Source organism: Cuculus canorus, chromosome 18 (assembly GCF_017976375.1).
Source record: "Cuculus canorus isolate bCucCan1 chromosome 18, bCucCan1.pri, whole genome shotgun sequence".
In the NCBI taxonomy this organism is placed as follows: Eukaryota; Metazoa; Chordata; class Aves; order Cuculiformes; family Cuculidae; genus Cuculus; species Cuculus canorus.
The window spans coordinates 2,643,985-2,666,682 of NC_071418.1; the positions used below are offsets into that span (position 1 = coordinate 2,643,985).

Genomic DNA, 22,698 nt, shown 5'->3' on the forward strand with positions numbered 1-22,698 from the left:
TGCTATTTGTATGCATGCACTTAGTAGAACTGGAGCCAAGTTTTTATTTATGAATACTGAAGATTAATTGTCTCCATCATACCAAGAATATGATGGTGTTTTGCCCGAGTATAGTAATTCTGTAATTTCTTTGCTTTGGCAGTTTAAAAAAAAAAAAATTACCTTTAGAATTCAGAAAGCATTTTGGCAATGTCTTAAGAGTGTAGGAATTCAAACACCATAAGCAATCGCAAGAATACCAGAGCTGCTTTTGAACAACAGGATGTAGATACAAGTTCTGTCCTGAACCAAAGCAGCATAGGTCGGACTAGGTACATTGTTCAAAAAGAAGATAGAAAAGCAAACCAAACTGTTCTGTACTTGATATAACAGAATTTTAAAAGGGGCCTAACTGAGGATGAATCTTCCTAGAACAGTGATGCAAACTAATTGATTTTGAATTCCTTCTGAACACAACTGACCTCTGTACCACAGCAGTGCAAAACCTATCTGTAACTGCAAACCTGCCTTAAAACTTAAGAGTTTCCAGGTTTACAAGAAACGCACACCTCGTGAGCTGAGTATATGCACAAACGTCAATCACACACAGAAGAGGTACTGATTTTTCAGGCTTTTTCTCCAAACAATCTGTAATCTTTTCTAGTCTATAATGAAAGCAGGAGAAAGTGAAAGCATTTTTATGTTCATAAATTCATTATTGCATCTTTGTCATTACAGCTATTTGTCACCACGATTAGTACGTGTGTGTCTGCAGTGGGCTGAAAGAGTAAGACTGAGCATTCACGAGGCTGAATGGTTCCATTGTCAGTCTTGCTGAAAACTTGATTTCCTACAGACCTCACACTGGGATTATAGAACACACAGCCTTTGCTCTTGCGTCCTTATTAAAACCACTGCGCAGGTAGGTTTTTGTGCTGTACACAGCTTCCCAAATTGAAACACATTTGATTAATGGGTAGCTACTGAAAACAGCTTTTCCTCTATTTGCAAGCAATGAACCAATGCTGTCAGAGGAATGCAACATCAGATCTTCTGTTAAAGTTAGGTCACCAAGGGCTTTCATAGTGACATAACATGCAGTGGCATTTCAGTTTGTTTAAGTGTGTGTTACTACACCTATCTTGTGTTACCAGGGAAGGAAAAGCTGTTCCAGCTTTGTGCAGTGTGGCTTCTGGTGCATAGGGTTAAAGAAAATGAACCTGCCCCCCATGTGCTTTCTTAATGTAGCACCTGAAAGTTAGCCCTGTTTCCACCTGCTTGCCTAAGAATGGAGCTCTGAGTTAGTTCTTTGGAGTGATCTGTTGTGAATGTAATCCAAAATGCAATAATCAGATTTTCCATAAAGCATAATGAGCTTTGGCTCCATTCTCATATAGAACTTGTGTTTTAAATTTACCAGTTCTTACAAAAACATATTTTTGCATGTTGTTATTCACATACAAAGGGGTTCTTTGAGAGGATGGCTGGTCACCCCAGCCTGTTTCCATAAGGCCTGGTGTTGTAACAAAGTGAATATAAACTATTGTTCCACATTGTCCTCTAGTCATTCAAATCCATTATTTCCATGTGATCTCTCTCTAAAACTTATATTTGAGTTGGAAAGTAAAGTAAGGGAAAGATTCCGAGTAACCCAAAATCAACAGTGAATGGTGTCAGGTAGGCAATCTCTGTAGTGCTGCCTCTCAGAAGATGATGCGTAAAGGGAAACACAAGTTGTCTTTGCTCAGGAAACATCTGGTTGATACTTCATTTCTCAAGCACGTCATTGGCTGTTTTCATAATTTAGTGGAACAAAAATGTGGGAAGATAGAGGGATAGACTTCTAATATTGATGCATGCTAGTAGACCGTGTATCTTCCCACCAACACTTTTTCTTTCCATTATGATAGTTTTCTATGTATAAAGAACATTTTCAATGGGATCTAATGGTATTTTAATTTCACTTAGCTGAGAGTAATCTCTCCCTCAACATGGATTTGCCTACCTGTAAATGGGAAGATAATTCGTAACCAATTTACTGCCTCACCATAGTCTCCTGATCAGAGGAGACTACTAGAGTTTCAGACAGAAAACCTCATTTTTCATTCGGCTCCTGAAGCTTGAAAGAAGACTTACATATGAAAAGAGAGAGGAAGGCTTATAACAGGAGGTAAGTTGTTATAAATTTAGATGGACTGTATGGAAAATAAATGCTCTTTGAGGAGCAGTAGCAATAGTAAATCTCTATAGCAAGATCTTTTCATACCACACTGGCTTGTAACTGCATATTTAGGATGAATCCTGACCAATAAGGTAAATAAATCTGGTGTTTAAGCATTCTACTAATTTTTCTCTTCAGCTTCCAATTAATATATTAATAAGGATTACTTATGAACACATACTGACACATGAAGAGAACCTCTTCTTTCTCTATTAGTTTAGTATTTCTTGTTCTTTGACCGTAAACAATTACTCTCATCTGGAATCTGAATTATGAAAGTATCCTGGAGTCCCGCTGTGAGACAGGAACATTTTAAATGGGAACAACTCTCCACTGGAAGCCTTCATTTCCAAAGAAAGAACAACTGCATCCTGTGAATAAGCGTTTCAGTGGAGCATGCCATAATAAACAATTACGTTGAAGGGTCTTGAATACAGGCATTAATTTTAGCCTTGTGAAAAATTCCCTGCATCTCAGCTGTGCAACTGGTTAAACTGAAAGCTGTTATGGCAGTTTAAGCATAAGTACCTGTAACGTTAAGATTTAAGTGAGCTTGCCTTTGTCCTCACTAGATTTCATGCAGATTGTCAGGTTTTTCTGAGGCCTATTTCATCACTGGTGGTAGAAAAGATTCTGTTATGGGCTTTGTGACACTGGAAGAGTCTGTTTTTTGCCCTGTTTTGCAGAATCAAACCCTATAACCCAAAATGAGTGGGTTCCCTTGTCTGCTTTCGCTCATCAGCCCCAGGCTTAATTCTCCTATTATTCTTCATTTATGGAAGAAACTGACCAATTCCATATCCATTAAGTGGCCCATTCATCAGATCTTTCCAATTTAAAGACAAGGATGTAATATGAGACAGCATCAAATGCTTTGCACAAGTCCAGGTAGATGAGTTCTGGTTTGAGAGTGAGTTTTAAACATTTTTGTTAAGACCAGACTGCTGCTGTTCATTTTTGAAGTCAATGTGTTTTCCTAGCATGGAAGTCATATAATTGATTTCTACATATGAGTGGAGAGTGTGCGCCCACCGGAAGCTAAAATTGCTTGCCAACCCACTTACTTTGTGAAAGGCTTATGTGATGCTGCTCACCTATTCAAATAAAAACAAGCGGTAGGAACATTTCTTCAGCAGGAAATTACTTTGACACCAAAAGCACCTATTGTGTCAGAGGGTGAGGTGGGCATGTGAAAAAGAACACTGCCTTCCACTGATTTATTTCTTGTAACATGGGAATAAACTGACCCTTGATAACACATAAGGCGTGGCTCTAGGAACCATGAAGTTGAGAGCATTATCACTGAATAATGAGCTTGATTAATTCCCCAATGACAGGCAGGCATGTCAGTAATTTAGAAAAAGGACTTGAAAATCCATTTGGAACAAGTTAGAGAATAAGAGTAAACAAGAAAAATGAGGGCCCTTCAAGGTCTTCCAGCAAAGACAGACCTAGAAATTACTTGCAGATTATCAAATGCAATTACAGGCATCACATAAACCAAATAATTTCCTTTCATAAACTGTGTTTAACCCATCTTCTCATTTAGACTAGTAATTCTATATGCTTAATATCTTTGCTAGTAAATTTATTGTGAAAATGTGACTTGAATAGGTACTAATATTTCGTCTTGATCATTTTTGTGATCAGTAGATGCCAGAATATTTTATGACATTATAAGGGAAGGGCTTTTTAGACTGCTAATGATGATCAGCAATGAAACAAGTTGCTCTGAGAGACTGTGAAATCTCCATTTTTGGAGATGCACAAAGCTCAGCTGGACAAGGCCCTAAGCAATTTGTCTGACCTTGAAATTAGAGCACACTTCAAATGTGGTGCTGCATTGGGCTGCAGGTTGGACCAGATGAGGAGATGATCCCATATGTCCCTTCGAAGCTGAATTATTATATGATTTTTAATAATAGTAAATCCAGGAGATTAGAATGTGAATCTTTCTGAGAGGGCAGCATTAGGTTTTTTCCAAATGCTGTTATTTAACAGACCAACTCGAATGAGCTCAATTTCTATGATATACAGTGAGATGCACAAGTATACAAAAATCCTGTAATCAAGATCTATATTAGAAATGGATACATAACATGTTTTTGACAAGATGCTTGTTGTAGAAGATAACATGAGAGTTGCAAAATAAATAAATATTTGAATGAAGAAAATATCAAATAAATAAAATCAAAATAAATATTTGAATCAAAATTTATTTTGATTATTGCTTTAATTTATTATTTTAAATAAATTTATTAGTGGGAGTTTGGCAAGAAATATGGAAAATTTAAATTAAATGAAGTTAAATTAAAGCAGACTTTAATTTAATTTGCTAGTGAAGCTTAATATGGTACTAAATACACTATTGAGTGAAAACATGACTGCTTTTGGAAAAGGACAGCAACATCAAACAAACTGAGGCTGGGCTGCACACTCAGGCAAAAGTTATTGGTGTCAGTTGTTATCATTCATTTCCTGTTGCATCCAGCAGCTGTAGATTGTATTTGAAAGGTTAAAGCTCAGAAAAGCTCAACCAGGAAAGGCTGAGATGTAATAAAAAGAGAAGATGAAATGCAGATTTAGAATATCTAAGCATTCCACACTGATCCTCTGGTTTTGTCTTAACTCTTACAGCACGGTAATTTTAAAACAGCATGCTGAGACAAACAGTGCTCACAGAAGGCCTCATACATGGAGAGACTCCTTTTGTTAGATGGGAATATATACTCAATCATATTTCATTAAAATTAAATAAATATTAAAGGATATTCAGTGTTAGGAAGTAAAGTCGTCTTCATTGGACCTGGTGTCCACGACCAGCCTAATCCAATATTTAGCAACAGAAGATTAAGAAATGTTTGTGTTGATTCTGTAGTGGACATTCATCTATCTGGTCCAATGATGGATATTTCCAATCAGTTTTTACTGATGCATACGATGTGCTTTACTGTCACGTACCTTTTTGCTTCACTTCTCCCTTCAATATTGTGACAACATCTGGGATGAGCCCAAATCCTAATGTCTGATCTGACCTTCTGATGTCTTAGCCCACTGAGTTAACCTGGATTGATTATGCCAGTGTAGAAGAGCCGCTGTGCCAGGCAGCACAGTCCAGGTATAAAAATGTTACTCTTCAAACTGCGTATGATAATGCCTCGTAAAAGACTAAACTCCCACACTGAAGCCAGTAATCTCAAAGTAAGGCAACCCAGCCTGCCATGTTACTTCAAATACTGTTTTGTTTCCTTTGTATTAGAAGGCCACAGTCTGGGAAACCACAGGGGCCTTGCAGGATGGAAATAAATGTATTTACTATTATCCTAACTTTATCTTCACTAGAGTTATCTGGGGAGTTAAGCACATCTGCACAGGAAAGATCTTTAGTCAATGGACTTAAGACAGGAGATAATGATTACTGGGGGAAGCTGACAAACGTACCCAATGTGTTTGGATCCAGTGGATGAACTGCTACAGTGGCAGCCTCGTTGTCTTTCAGAATGACCTTGCGTAGGCAGTGGCGAGTGTCAACTGGCAGAGGCTGCAAGCGCCAGGTTACTGACTGGAATGTGGCAGAGGGGAAGGAAAACAAGAATACCTACGCACAGAAAGGCATGCATGCAGCTAAATGAGGGCAAAGCAGCACCTGGAAAAGGGCAGTAAATAGAGCTTAGTAGTGAGGAAAGACTGCAGGAAACTGGGTACCCAAACAGAGTAGAGCCAGGAAGGCGAATCAAAGCATTCGGAAAGGGCCAGAGGCACAGTGTAACAAACAAGGGCACCGCTGGGCACACACTGCTTACTGATCTGTGCAGCCTACAACACCAGGGATTTGGAGAAATAGAAGCAATGTGGACACAGTATCATTTTTTTTTAATCTGAGAAGTCACATCAGCATTTGGTTTCCTTTTTCCTGATACTTTCCTGATGTTTCACGCAGCATTGGAAAAAGACCAGAAAAAATGGGAAAAAAAAAAAAAGTGATTTGGTTTAAAAAAAAGTCTTTTGCTAATTCATGCTATTCAGAGGCCAAAGTACAACTCTAATAATTTTCTTTGGGAAAAAAAAGTAGGATGTGACCATTACTTGAAGAAAACAGTGGAGCAAATTCTGTGTTGGGATTATCAATTATCAGTTATCAGGACTCACTCAGCTCTACATGAGAATCCAACTCTCTCACAAACACAGAGGTAAATTCTAGTGCAGATTATATGGAAATTTTACCCTGCAGTTTCACTGTCTCAGTGAATCAGAAACCTCAGCACAATCCCTTTTAGGGTTAGAAATCTATCTTTTAGGTTGGGAAGAGACATTTATTCCTCTTTGAAGATGTTAGTCATGGTAATAAATCTACTTCTACAAGATAAATAAAAAAAAGGCAAGTAATGAAAGATAAAGTGGGGCAAAAAGTGAATGTAGCAGTAGGTTTGGGCTGTTTGGCTGCTTTTTCTGTTTGAAATCAACAGGAACAGTGAACTGGACCTCCACCTTCCCGACATTGGCTTGACTTTGACTGAAATGTCCACCTCCAAATGCATCAGTGTTCTATCAGAAGCCAAGATGCTATCTCTCCAGCTTCACAGTATGTGAATGCATTAATAGTCTCTTCATCCCAGCCAGGGAAGCAGATTACGATATTATTCTTTATCTCCTGGGAACTGACAAGTACTAATTGCAGGCAGCCATATCTCACAGCACTGTAGACAGGATAAACGCTTTGGCAGCATTAGTGGGTGACTTGTGGTGATCACAGATGGCAATGAACTAACCTGAGGAGTAAACAACACTGTGCTGTTTTGTATTCTTAGGAAAGGGTTGGTGGGTTTTGTCTTACCAGGGGCAAAGAACATTTTACAATGGGCTTGAAACATAGAAATTTCATGAACATAAGCTTTATCTGATTAGTATTTAGTGTGAAAGGGCACAGAATATGTTTGCTTAGATCTATAAAAGATCTATTTGCAGATTGGAAGGAGAAATAATGAAGATTTATTCAAAATTACAGCTGTTGTAACCAAATAAGAATATCCTGACACTCGATCATTTTAATGCTATTTATTTTGATAGCTGTTTAACAAAAAAGCCTAAATCTTTAAAGCCCAATGTGAAGTCCCTCTGAGCCTTGAACTTACAGATCAAATCCCCTGTTCTTTTTCTAAGTAGCAAATAGATACTATAAAAATCTGCAATGCAGAGCAATGTCTGCTTTAGGCAAAGACTGCCCTGTTGCATATTGTCATGATTTGGCATAGAAAAATGCCTTCTCATTATTCTCCCAGACTTCCAAACTCATCTTTCTGCAGAACTGTTTTTAAACAGAGGTGTGACCTGAACTAACCTCTCCTCCAGTGAGATCACTCCAAAGCCACTCAAAACCTTAGCACACCAGGATTACTTTGCTTCGTTACGTAGGCTGTTTGTAACTGCACCATCATGGTGAGGGTGTTTTCAAGAACAGCTGCAATTAACATTTTGAAACAGAGTCTGATCCTTAAAAACTTAAAGAGCAATACATAAATTTCATAGTAAGTAGTGTCAGAATTATAAACTTTCTCATGGAGTAGAATACCAACCAACCTGATTAAGATCAGAGTACAGATATTTCACTTAGGTTTTATAGAATAAAAACGTAGCATCCTAAATGAAGACCAAGACAAATTTTAAGCATTTTCCAAAATATCAGTCGTGGAAGTTTCTTACAGCTTACAGTTTCTCACAGTTTACAGTTTCTCACTGAGACTTACCACAGTATAATACCACCAACATCTCAGACTGAAGCCTTCCCTCATACATGAATAAATATTGGCTCAAGAGACGGATTTTGACACTAACACTTTCAGTTGAGGATAACAGGTTCTGGAAAGATCTAGATTGTTCTCTCTTGCAAATGTATGTAAAAATAACATTGTATGTCACCACATAGCTCATGCTAAAATGTACAAGGGTTTGCCTCTAAAGAGATTTACACTGTAAGGACCCCGTGGGTGAAAAGTCAGGGGACAAAAAGAAGTAGTATAAAATTAAAGTCACTTACTGGTTCTGTTTATCAAATATTGGTTCTGCCTGAAGGACCACGGAGTTATAAAGTGCAAAGAACAGGATAAAATCCTCATTATGGCTGAAATGAAATGAGATGAATTAATAGTCAGTAGTAATTGCAACTAAAAGCTGCTTTCATTAATTTATCTTGATGCTCTCTCATAAACAGTTAAATGTCATTATTTAGATTTTAAAGACAGAACACAAGATAAAAGGATCTACTCAGTCAGCAGCAGAACAAGAAGTGAAACTCAAATTTTCTGGATCAGTCATTACTAAACCCTGCAAGACACTTTGATTTTACCATGGAATAAACAGGATGTGGTCAACTGTACAACCCTCCTTTGGGTGCAGCTTCACTCAAGTTAAGCCATCCAAGTTCACACATGCAAACTTTTATTAGCCAAAACTTTGCCTCAGCAAAGAAGACTACTTGGTCCACAGTCAAGATGTTTTTTGGTGAGATCAAGAGGCAAAACTACATTTTTGATAAGAGGGCTTGGATCTTTCAAATGAACACATCTGTCATCTCAGAATCGGCACATAACTAACAGAAGCTTCTGCACCAATAACTCGTCAGTGTTTAACAGTTCACAGACTGCTTCACATCTGTCTTCGACAATCAGAACAGAGATTCTTGTACAGTTACGTCAATTTACACCTGATGAAAAATCTCCACACAAGAGTCACTGAAACTGTATTTTTGTACACTGTGCCCTTGACATCGATCACATTTTTCTAACTTCCAATGCAATTGCTTGATGGCAGATTTGGCTAAATGTGATTTGCATAAAGCTGTTTGATTTTGCTCAAGTCTGAACTAACATGTCTGCAATTTTCTTGGCAAACACATAAAGAGCTTAACTAGCTCACCCTTGCAGGGAAGTACTCTGTATGCAGCATGAGAAATGGGTTTTTTTGTGGCCAGCTTAGATCAACTTCAGACTGTAAACCAAAACAAACTCAGAAAAGAAATGTGCTTCTATTTTGTACTCGGTTTACATTTCCCAGCCCAGATGACTGAGGACACAGTGTGTTGATGATTTCACTGGGAAGGGTAATATGTTACTGCCATCTAGTGCTCTGCAGTAGATTCGGCCTCTGTCACATCAGTGAAATAGAATATATTAATATGACACGTGGGAGCATTTGATAAAAAGTTTACATTTCCTATCAGTTGATCTATGAAGCTTAGAATCCAGTTCAGTGAAACACTGTGGCTTTTGGTCTGGGTCTGTGATCTATTCTCTGTTTACATGGAGTAAAATAAGATTTTAACAGTGAAAAAGTTCCAGAACCAGAAAAGCGGCATGGTAGAAACTATGCTGAAAAAGTCTAAGTGAAGACTATTATCTTCAGAGACAGCAGTGGAAGAGCAGATTTGCTCAGTGAGCAAGTAATCCCTAGCCAGGTTGGGGCTGTCTTTTCCTCTATCAAATAAAACCCCAGAACTCTCAGGTGGCTTACAGATGATTTCCTGTAAAGCTTTTCCTAGGATCATATGGTAAAAATTTCTCCACATCTGAGACCAAGGCAGTTTCTTGGTCAAAATTTAGACCTTTGACTCCTAATGAAGAGAATATAATTAAAGTTTTGATGTTTGCTTTACGAGACTGACTTCTGGATGCTGATAAGACACGTGGATGGAAATTATGCTGAACCACAAGAGAGGCTGCCAGAGGGAAAACATATTTTAACTGTACTGAGTCTAAGCACTGTTAGGTAGTTTGTGACTAAAATAACTTTTACTGTTGGCACTGAGTATCTCATGTTTATTGACAGCTATAATTGTTACTGGTGCAGTAGGAGGAAAGTTGAAATTAAAAACCACATTTGTGTGGAAATAGTTCAAAGCTTGATCCAAAACTTATCAGAGTCCATGAGACTCTTGATTTGAATTTTGGGCCACCACTTCATGGTGGTCCCACTGAGATTCAGCAGTTTAATAAATTCTGTAGTATATCAAAACATGCTATTGTAAAGTCGCTTTGTTTTATTGACAAAGGGTGAAATGTCACAGCAGCTGCTGCCAAGTGTAGTCATTCATGTTTTCATGAGAAGTTTTTGACAGCCTCAGTATGATCAGTTTTACATAATTTAGGGAGCTATCTTCATTTCTCCACTGGGTGAAAGTATATTACAAGAAGTCTCTCTTTTCCAGTTAATAGAATTACATAGCTTGCAGCTAGAGGACTAATACTTCAGAGTCATTTCTAAGAAGCACATAAAAAAGCAGTCCATTGTGATTCTTTTGTGATAATTCAAAGATAATCCATTTCTATTTCTAACCACTTCTGCCTTGCAATGTGCAAGAATCCTAAAATAAAATCTAGCAAGATATGCTTCAGTCTAACTATATCCTATAGTGAATAGAATGCTAAAACTGGTAAGATCCAAGTCAAATTTGTACCATTTGTTTCTAGAATTTCATAAAAATACCAAACAGGAGTGCTGGTGAGATCTGCAAGAGCCCTCTGGTGTTATAAGAAGCAGATTACAGATCAAATCTTCATTTCCTTTTGTTCTGCATCGGACTAACATTTTACAACCTTTATAAAACAACAGAAACAGTGGAATGTTATAATTTTGCATTGCTGAGTGTAAGAACAATCCAGAATCAATCCCAAAGTGGTATGCTTTGTAAAAATGGGAATGTGTCTGCTGTTTGGGGCACACTTTAGGCTCGGCCTGCAAGTCATCCTCACTGCTACAGTGATCCCAGAAGCTAGTCATTACTCTCCATTTTGTCATCACACTATATAGCAGTGATGTTCCTGTAAATGATATTCTTGAGCCTGCCAGCATGGTCAGTTCCTCCCTTTTCTGGTCCCTCTTCCATCTTTACATATATTGAAGTCATCATTCAGGATCTTCTGAGACAATGCTTTCCACTCTCTAGGGTCAATATCAGGTCTCGTCTTCTAATATCTGTCCGAGATGGGTGACCAATAACATAGGCTAGGAATGAGCTCTTTATTACTGGAATTCTGTGTGCAGTGCAAACCCACACAGTACAGTCAATAACTCAAACCAGCATTACAAATCTCCTGGCTCGGCAAAAAATACATCTCCCCTCAGGCTACCAAAGAGTGAAAAACACATCTAAAAATGTTCCCATTACCTAGTTATTTTCTTTGCAATGTGCATAACCCAAAACCAATGGCAAATGTAGTCATTTCCCACTGAAGACAAACTATTTGCTTTTCCTAAGTTATGATTGAAACAGGCTTGATATGCATTGATAGAACAGGACTGCTTTCAAGTCAAACAATTTCCTGTTGTTGCAACCACAGCAACGGAATAAGAAACCAGGGAACAAAAGTAGCAATCCTGGGAGCTGTTAATAATGGACCTAGACCTGCTTTTGTTCTGTGACCTTAATGATAGGTATGATACAAAAGCAAAAGCTGCTCAAGCACGTAGGAAACAGCCTTCCTCACAAATCAGACTTAGTTAAAATCAGCTTCTAGAGGAGACTGAGACAGACAGCTTCACAAGGCTAAAGGAAAGGTCATTCCCTCAAGGAAACAGAAAACAAATCTTTAATTTCTGAATAAACAGCACTACTATACTGAGCCATGGGACCTTTTCCTACGTCCTCTTTGCAAAGACTAGCATCTTCTACAATGTGAATGATATCATGTAAACTAGGCAACACAATGATAACTGGGAAAGCTGATCCAAAAGAAGAACACCAGCAGAAATGGAGAAGATAATGAAGCAAGCACTTAACTACAAAATGAAATTGCTGGTCTAAAGGACAGAAAACAATCAGTAAGAACATAATTACTGATTCTAAGCTCAGTAAGTCCTACCAACTAAATGTGCTAATATGTTCCTATCTGAGCCTGAAAAAAATGGGGGACTTTGCAACGGCAGGATGGCTTTTCTACAGATTATATAAATATGATAGACGGAAATGATTTGTGGCATGGGAAAGTTTGCTCTTCTCACAAGGGAAAGTGCTACTAAAAAGGCAGCTTTGATTTGTCTCAGGGGTAAATATTTTCCTGATTGTGATTATTTATAGAAAATAAGTATTTGTGGTGGGCGTTTTATTATTTTCTTTTTTTCTTGAAAATTCCATCTGTTCCTTGTTATCTGTTTCAGATGTTCTACATGAATGAAGCATATCAAGGTGTCCTTTGTAGGAACAATCCAGCAGCTACTCAGTAAACTCACCATCACTGTAAGTAAATTCGGCAATCAGAAAATTACTATAATTTGTCAAAACTGTTATCTCTTTCCCCTGGTAATCAGCTAAATGCATGGGAAGAAACTTTAAATGGAATCATCTGCACCCCTGAGTGCGTATATGTGTTTTGTACAGTGTAATGAATTTCTCACCAACCAGATCAGAATACTCGTGAGCACTCTGCATATTTAAAATGTTTCCTAAGTTTTATGTGCCAGAAAGGACCCTTAGCGTGGGGAACCGATTGCTGTACAGTTTTTCTTGCAGAACTGGCTTTTTCACAGCAGCTGACTAACATTACTATATTTTACCAGGAATAGTACACTACACTATCTTCTATACTATCAGCATTTCTTTTACATTCAGCATGGTTATAATACAAGTTTCCATTCTTTGGAGGTTTTTATTATTCTAGATTTCTCATTAAGGATTTGAAGGAATATAACACTTTCCTTATTCAATTAAAATATCCCGTGTTCGTGATTTCATTGATAGAAAAGGATGTTTAAAATCAACATTTAAAACCATATCAACCTATGAATGTATGTGTTTATGAAATCCTAAGCCCCTTTAGGATGGTGATTAAATGACTTAAAACTCAGATACAAAAAGATCAGGACATATGCTTAGGGGGCTATAGATTGATTATGTCCTTGCCCACCTTCAGATCATGCTGACTCTCCTTAGGACCTCTGATAATCTCCTGCCTAAAAAGACTGCAGGATGTAAACCAATGTACCATATCTCACAACATATCTCTGGTGTCGTGTTGTCCCATGTCCATTTTCTGACTAGAGAGGATTTGCCCAAGAGAGACTGAGGCAAAGTTTGAGAGGTTGAAGTATCAGTCTTTCCCTTTTGAACCATTTTTAGCTCTGTGTCATTGGAAAGGAAGTACTTTAGATGAGCAAAACTGATTCATGAATCTAATGGGCCAGTTCTTGCTTAACCATTTAACCTTATTCCCACTTCACATTCCCTTCAGATTTGAACTGTTGAATGAAGTCGTGCTTCACCTTCCAAAATACTGAAGTACATAGTTTCTTATAGAGAAATGCTTTTATAGATTCTTCCAGAAATTACTGCATTATAAGAGTATCAGTTTGCTCTTAGTACATTGCATGTAAAGTGTTGCTTTGATATCTTTTAGATCATACAATCCCATACAAGTGCAAATTCTTTTTATGTAATTACAGTAATTGTCAGGAACTACAGACTTTGCAATAAACTGTTAGAGGTGGCAGAAATCTGTTCTTGCAGAGAAGAAAAGAGAAAATGGAAGGATCTGCATGCTTAGCATTAAAGAAATGATTATAGTGATTATGGATTTCTTAGTTATAGAACTCACAGAACAAAAGTGCCTGTAAGAAAGATTTAATGTCTTACTGTGCTTTTATTCCTGTATGTGCCTGTTCTATTTACTGTACGTAAGACCTTTCCAAATGATAATGTGTGTGTGATGCAAAGGATGGAAGAGACTGAACAAATCAGAACACTTCTACTGTTCTAAAAGGACCAAGAAAGATTTATTTCAGCTGAAAGTCTCATTAATGGCTTCTAACCTGTTCCAGATATGGATATTGCATTCAATTACTTTTAATAATTTGCCAGTGTGAAGAGCATTTCACAACAAGATGATCATCATTCAAAACAAAATGAACATCAGTTTCATAATTCAAAATAGAAATATCTCTCCTGTGATGCAGTTTGGCTTGATCAGAGTCTGACCTTTCCACATGCAAAACATACTTAATAAAAGAATTATTTGTGGTATTGTCTCTATCCCAGACAGCAAAAACAGTATGATACGTGGTTAAGGCTCAGAGTGTGTTTAGTGGTGCCTGAAGAAGCACTGGGGTGGGCGTGGTATATTCTTTGTACATTTACAAGAGCTGTTTTTTTCCTCTCCTATTCACCCGACAACTGCCCTCTGCCTGCAACAGTTGGATGCTCTTAGTTCAGTCCATCTGATTTTTCATTACATCTTTATTGTTCTCTGTCCACGAAACTGAATAGAAATGGCTGCCAGAGGATTTAAACCTGTTCAGTGAAGCTTACGCTTTTTAAAGAGTACACAGCTATGTGAGCAGGAGCTCAAAGAATCCACCTGTCCCCTAACAATGCTGGGTTTTTCTAGTTTCCATTTTAAAAACAGAACTCAAAGTTATTCAGTATCAAGAAGTCTTTTACTGAAGGATTACAACTCCAGACCTTTACCAGGGCTACAAACAGTTAATGTAGTACTGGCTGGTAAGGACTTTAAAAACTAATATCTGAGGGCAATAGAACTAAGGGTACCAGAGTTTCAGTTTGGTTTTTGTGATGTGACTTCAGACAAATACTTTAAAATCTTGATTCCTCACCTGTGAAATGAAAATAGTCTCTTGTTCCCTCAGAGGGGAATCACTGTATGAGCCATTAGGCTATTCCCTACTTGAGCAATATAAGATACTAAATAACTAATTAGCTGTGCCACAAGAAGTTGAATTTGTCTGTGTCATAAGTAGCCTGGAAGCTACTCATTTCTTCTTCGTTAGTAACAATAATGCTTCACTGTTTTGAAATTGTGAAATGTATTCAGATTTTCTCTCTGCCCCATGAAACTTCAATGCTGGGTCTGGCACAAGAAGAAGGCGGCTGATACAATGCAGGAAGAGGCTGCAGAAGCCCCACATGGAGAGCATTTATCAGAGTTCACCAGTGAAAGGCTTTTTTTGTATGCAGTACGTTTGAGCAAGCTGGAAAAACTAATAGCTTTGACTTCAGGAGGCCAGACAGTCAGTAGACAAGCACTGTGCAGCTCTCCAGACCGCCCTGCGAAGGCTCCTCAGTTCTTGCCCTCAACACTCCTATTATTCCCTTGCAATTGCTGCCAGTTGGCTTGGTAACTGTGGGCATATTTGAACAGCTGAATTCTTCTCTCAGTTACACTTGGCACCACTATGGACTTCAGGGGAGCTACAGGGTGTAACCAAGGGCAGAACTTGGCTCCAGGCACCCACTACAAACCAGGTCAAGGCCACCAAATGCATTTTTATCATTTATGTTTTAATCCACATCACTTGCAAAAGGAACCCGGAACGTTAACTGTATCACCTGGCTTCCTTCAGTTGGGCATAAGATTATGCTGTATGTGAAGATTTGTCAGCGCGCCAGCAAGTACACATTTCTTGTACCTGGAGCGCAGACTCACTGTCACTCATGCTGCAATCTACCCACCTTCAAGTCTACTCATGCTGAGCTAAGCCATCTTCCAGAGCTGTACTTGACACAGTGCTTTGTTTTAACCACATCTTTTTATTTCATAAAACAGAGCTAAGTATCCTGAAACTAAGGGAGTATTTTTCATGCTGCTATAATTTGTGAAATAATGAGACATTTTGGTCTGTTAACTCCTCTTAAGTCTCACCACAATGTTATGCTTTGACTTCATTTGTGGTTGCAAAATATTGACTTTTCTCTTTAGCAGATTATATGAAGCTGTGTATTTTGTTTTGGGAGATATACACATATATTTATATATATATTTAATCTTAGTAGAAGCTGTCAGTAAAGTTACCTTTGTGCTCTAATCTGTTTTTGGACCCTCTTTAAAAACATTTACCAGGATATTGTGAATTTATTTGCTGATCCTATCTTTTCTCAAAGAAAACTTAGGATATAATGACGATTTTTTTTTTCACTACACAGGTCAGATGCACAGAAATCAGTCTTCACTTGTATGGGGACTATATTCCCCAAACAATTATTTAGCAACATTAAACCTTCCCTCATTAGATATCATTGACACAAGTAGGCTTTTCAAAAACTGCCAGAAGAAGTTAGAATTTGAAGCCTTCTAAAAAGTTTGCTAGGACAAACTCCATAGTAAGGGAGACAGTACTGTCTACTTAGGATTTAAACAGCAGCATACCTGGGCTTACTCTCCTTCCTTTTCAACGGACATATACTGGGTTCAGTTGCCAAAAACCTGATCATTACTGATTTATCAACTGATCTGCTATCCAAGCAAAATTTGGATATTGAAGATGCAGTCCAAAATGCAGCAGCCACAGCGTTCAGGGGGAAGAGGGAGGAGTGAGGGCAAAATTCTAATTTTCCACAAGGCAAATCTTGGAAAAGGATGAATTAATTTAAGAAACAACAGGTGCATATGGCTTCCAAACGTCTCAGGTTTATTTGAGCTTGTGAGGAAAAACAATGTGTTTTGCCATTGTCTTTGATACCTAGTGCTGATCAACTACTTTCTTCTAGTAGAGTTCCTGGATTTCTCAGGCTTAAATTACACAGGACCCTCAAAAACTTGATTCCAGGAGAGTCTGGCACTGGTCTTTCACCTCTAGACAATAAAATCCAGTTTTGCTGAGAAACCTTAAACTACTACTTCTGAACCAAACATTAAAGTCTACACTAAAGAATTTCAAAACACACACTGAGGTGATATTACAATAATCATGTATATTTTAATCAAACACTTTCAGGTCTAGCCAGGGATAAAATCCTACATAGTAATATTTATCTAGTGAAAACATGATACACGCCCCAGAAATTCCAGGCTAAGAGAAGTGAAACACTACATAGTCAACCTCTTTTTCAAAACACACAGCCAAGGCTTTACTTGTGCCAGTGATCGTTTTCCTGGGTGTAAAGAGGAACAGCAGACACAGAGCTTTTTATCATACGCATGCTTCGTCACTGTACTCCAGAGGGCAGCATGGTAATACCTATGAGATTTGTCTATCAAGTCAAGCTGAAACCTCCCAATTTTCATATTAAAAATAAACATTAAATTATTTACTAATATTTTCAACAGAGAAGCCATCAAATATACAAAAGTAACATCTGAGGAAAAGCTGTTCAGACTTCATAAGTACAAATATTAAAACAGTTTATAAGGAGATGAGGTTTAAATGAAAAGTATCAGTCTTCCTATACAATATTGTAGTTTTATTAAAGGATTGCATATTCTCAAGCTAAATTCAAACAGAAAACAAACTAAAAATAGCTTTCTTTTTATAAAAAAATGTGATATTTTCTGATGGTTTCCATGTTCAGCCTCTATTAATACATTAACTGCAAGTTTATCATATCCTGTATTAAAGTGCATTCTTCAAAGCCAAAGAAATGTAGGAAAATGCTGCTTGATAATGACTTTCAAAAACTGTAATAAGAGAAGAAAAAACCAAACTTCTAAATACTTTACTTCAGAAAACATTAGCTGTTTGCGCTTCAGGCTCTTGGGTGCTTTTAGAAAATGCAACCTAAGAAATCACCTTCTTTGTTTCTGTGATTTGTATTTAAGAGAGATCTTAATGAAAATCACAGCTCTTCGCAGCAGAAAAAATAGGCATCCAGAAAGCGCACCCAAAAATTTGAATCAATTTTCCATCGTACTTCTCTCCAAAGTAGTAAGCTCATTCTGGGTTACTAGGGGGAGTGCAAATCTGAATAGCAGAATATTGTAACCATTAAAAAGCGTATGGAGTGTTGCTTTGCTTATTATGGATTTTATCAGAGCTTTGTTGAGTGAAGCAGCAATTAAACTAAATATGCTGTCCCAGAAACCATTTATGAGCAGACTATACTGAGAGAGACTATGGCTTGCGTTTCAAAACGTTCTAGGCTTTCTTTTCAATGGTTGTGGAGAACCGAGTATGGGTCTCTTCACAAAAGATCTGGTGAAGCCAAAAACCTACTGTGTCAGATGTTTAGAATTTTTGGTCCTGCACCACTTGCGCAACACAGAAGCCTTCTCAAGGAATTCTGGGGAAAGCTACCTTTGTCAAAGTTTTAACAACTCAGGATCTCTTGAAGGAAAAGCATGCAGAATCACTTCTATTCTGAGGCCTTCTCAGTCCTAAGCAGTGCTAGGGCTCTACCAACACAGAACACCTAAAGATGCTGCAATACTTTTGCCCGCAGTCTCCCCTTGAAAGAACTATGTGTTAAAGGAAGGCTCAGTACGGGGGAAATAAGTAATTAGAATCTGTAAATAATTAATCTTAGAGAAAGGCTGGCTAAAGATAACATCTTGCAAGGGAAAATACTTTTTCTGCAATCTTAAAAGCCATAGATACTGCCAGAATATGTTTTTGACAGTTCGTTATCTGCTAGCCCTGCCCATAGAAATAGGGGTTTTTTTGGCCAAGTTCTGCTTCACTGTTTATCTGTGTCATGCAGGCCCAGCAAAGCTGCTTTCATTTCCTTTTGTCCACTCACTTGTTATGAAAATAGATTTTAATAGTCTAGTCAGGAATTTTAATATATGAGACTCAAACTGCGTGCAACATTTGCTGACCACGTTCCCACAAGCACCAACCTTGGCAGCACCAGCATTGTTTAGCAATCAAGTCTCATACTTCCATGCGCATCTATCATGATTACAGTGGAAATGTAGACATAGACAAATGTGGACAGAGACAAATTGTGATAAAAATTTATGGTAATTTTGTATTCAACTGACCTCTTCAATTAAACTACGATAAAAGCATTTTCTTTACACAATAAGAGCAGCAATGTGATTTGTCACAAAACTGACAAGAAAGTAAGCTTTTGTAGGCATAGCATTCCCTTCAGACTTAAGATCTGCATTCAGCCTCACCTTCATAAATATTTTTTGTTTTGCAGAGAAAAAAACACCTTTCCTATGCTATGTTTCTCCATGTGCACAACACACCCTCTTTCTGTCACGCTAACCAGCAAGAAGCTTGGGACAGAGACTGTGTAATTACACTCTTTGCAGAACCTTGTAGCAGTGTTGGTTGATCTCAGCTGAGGCTGCTAAGTGCTGTATGTAAAATAGATGTTCTTGGATTCAGCTCGATTTCACTGCCAACAATTTAGGTCAGCCTCTAAGCGTCTTTAATTTAATTAAAATACATCAATAACACCCTTTGAATGCCTGTGTCTCAGTTGTTTCCAGCTGTACACTAATTTTGTTGTCATTTACACAACATTTAATTTTCCAGTTGATATCTGGAGAAATTCCATGGTATTTTTCCAAGCTTTTTTCCTTGCTGCTGTGGGTATGCTGGCTTTCTCCAAAAGACACTTGCCCTGAAGGTAAATCAGAATCTCTGCCATCTTCTTACTCACTCCCCTCATGATTTCCACAGGATAAAATGATCAGTCATTGGCCTGTAATTATATTTAATTCACCGGTACTTTCATTGGACTAGCTGCTCGAGGGACTGAAACTGGTGCAACAAGAAGACTGAAGCAGATACATGAAGTGATCATCAGAAGAGTGAAGCTATGCACCCTTACACATAACTGCACGTGCATCACTTACCCACAACACAATTATGACTCTTGCCCCAAAGAAATTGTGATCCAAGGCACTGATTCTGCAAGCTTTAAGCAAGTGCTTCTCTGACTAGGTGATGCCAACACTGCCATCTCAGTACCTACCAAGAATCTTACAATGTATGAGATCTGCCTGAAATCCCAATTCTGAAAGTCATAATTCTACATGAATTCTCCAGATTCATTTAGGGGGAAAAACGTTTCTGTTATTGCACAGAAAAAGACTGGAAAACATGACACAGATGTTTCCTTAAGGCTCAGTAAACAGAAAACAAATTAAAAAATACCTTTTTAAAAAAAAATTCTTTGGTTTAAAGAACACATCTTTTAAATCTTAAAGGCAGGCTTGATGATGTTTTAGTACTTGGGGTTGACAGAATGATCACTGGGACTATTCACAGAGTATAAAGATAAAAATGTGCAAAAGATCTTTGTCAGATCTGGGCCTCCAGCCAGCCTCTCACTCCCCAAGAGCATGTCATATGGCACTACTTCTAAATTTGGCTCAAATTTGCTTTGGTGAGCGCAAAATTTGCCTAGATCCAAAGCTGGTTCTGCATCTAAGTTTTAAAGCTTTTCCATCACACATAGAAACCTCCAAATAAATAAAAATTACAAAGAAGCTTTTATCTGGATGTAGATGTGTTTATAAGAAAGTAAGAGCAGTGAAAGCAAAACAACATTGGGCAGGGAACCAGAGGCTGATATCTGAGCTATAAACTACTCCTGATTACAGTATTTAGCAAATTTACTGAAAATCTTTCCCTCAGTTTCATGGCTTGTAGTCACAAAACCTCCTGGTTCTTCTTGTCAGGACTAGAATTTACCCCCATGAAGCCCCAGGGAATCAACATAAAAGCAACGGCAGAAACTGGATGGGATAATTTCCTTCCTCCCCAACATTGTTCTGTGTAATGTTGGCAACTAAATCTGCAAAGTAACAGTTCAGCAAAGGAAATCTTTGACAATGACTACACGTCTCGCATTGCAGCCCCTTCCTCCCCATTTTTAGGTGTTTATGCTAAATAACTTTTCATTTGCCATGTGGAAAAAAAACTGTTCCTAAGGTAGGGATACACTGTACATGCAGGTTCTTCCTTAACCCCCTCTAAACTACAGAAAACTCAGGGAAAAAAGGGTAGAATTTGCTCATCTGCCAATAAAATGTAAAAACCAGAATACCTGCCAGAGCAACAAAGGATCCCCTCCCTTAATCTGCTAATACAGAAGATCACAGGAATACCCCCTCCTCCTCTGTGCCTCACTGATTGATTCTTCCCTCTGTGAGCACCAGTTCTGCTCTGAACAGAAGAGGGGGGAAAAATTACAGCAAAATAAACTGCAACATGGCAGTGAAACATCACCCAAGCCCCAGAAGAAAGCTCAGACCGTGACTAGACCAGCCCTTCACCATTATTGCCCCTGGGAATTTTCTAAGCAAACACCACCAGCTCGGCGAGAGGGCAAGCAAGACCGGCTGCTGAGCACAAAGGATAAAGTAGCTGAATGAGAGTTTATAATCAAACCTTCCAGGTGGAAAAGGGAGTTCTTTCCTCTCAGCTCAGCCTCAGCACAGCACTGAGGTGCTGCCTGCACTGTGGCACTCAGATCTTTCCCTGAGGGAATGATCCCCTCCTACCACCTGAGGTAAAACTCCTGTCACCTGAGGTAAAATTCCTCTCCTATCAACTGAGGTAAAAAATCCTGTCAACTGAGGTAAAAATGCTGTCATCTGAGGTAAAAATCCTGTCATCTGAGGTAATACTCCTGTCTCCTCAGGTAAAACTCCTGTCACCTCAGGTAAAACTCCTGTCACCTGACAGAAAGCTCCCATCACCTGAGAGAAAGATTGTTTCTTGCCACCTGAGGGAAAGAGCCTCTCCTGTCACCTGGCAGAGGCTTCTCTTTTGTCACCTGTGAGAAAGTTTCTCTCAGTCAGCTGACGGAAAACTTTTCTCCTGTCACTTGAGGGATGGCTCCTCTCCTGAGACCTGAGGGAAAACTTCTCTCCTGAGACCTGAGGGAAAACTTCTCTCCTGTCACCTGAGGGATGGCTTCTTTCCTTTCCAGCCCTGCCCTGTGGCTGCACTCCCTCTGAGGCAGCTGCTCCTGCTTGTCCTCCAGAATCCTCTCCAGGTCCCCTCAGGGCAGCAGGGCTCCTTTCCAGTGCAGAGCCAGGACCTGGGAAACAACCATTCCTCATCCCAGCTTCTTCTCAGCTGTTCAGCATGACATACATTGGAGTGCAAGCAGACAAAATGCTTCTGGAAGTGAGTTTCTGGGAACGTGGGTACAAATCAGTGTCTTCTGAGCAGAGGCACCCTCAGGGGAAGTTCAGGGCGGGTCCAGTGCAGATGGTGAAAACAGAGGTAATCTCAGAAATAAAGTGGTGTTCTGAAGGTGAAACTTCTTAGAAACCAGCGATGAAATTGTCAGCCCATGGATTGCATCAAATGCGCTCTCAGAGATATTAGCAAGGCATCAGAAACCTGAGAGATGTATTTGGGCAGCAAGAGTTGATGGTGGTAGGGCCAGATTTCCGACATTTTACTTTAAGCTACTCTTTTCCCCCCAGCACAGTAATCTCAAAGGCTGGAGGGCGATATTCAGACAGAAACGGATGCAGATTGGGGCTTTGGGGTTGTGGAGGTGGGTGGAAAGGTTTGGCTGGAAGCTGAGCTGTGTGGAAAGGTGAGGTGAGATTCCTGAGTGTGCAGCTGACGATGTATCAGCTCACATAAAATCACAGTTTACACGGCTAAAATGCAGTTTTGAACTTCAGCCACTTGATGGCCACACTAAAAAGTTTTGTTTCAGATAATCCCAGTGCTACAGTTGCCAATAAAATAAGCCTGAAATGTACTGGTCAACAAACCATCTCCACAGCCTCCCATATAGGAGTGTGTTTGTGCTTTGTGTCTGTTTTGGTTGTGTAAATATTTATTTCAATCCTGCTCTG

General features: G+C 38.7%; 1 long non-coding RNA gene across 1 annotated transcript; it reads left to right on the forward strand.

Moving 5' to 3' along the window:
* The first annotated feature begins 158 nt into the window (after positions 1-158).
* Positions 159-19,211, forward strand: LOC128854043 (uncharacterized). The gene is made up of 3 exons (XR_008452948.1): positions 159-901; positions 1,948-2,149; positions 12,350-19,211. It is a non-coding gene; the product is annotated as an uncharacterized LOC128854043 (long non-coding RNA).
* Positions 19,212-22,698: the final 3,487 nt, after the last annotated feature.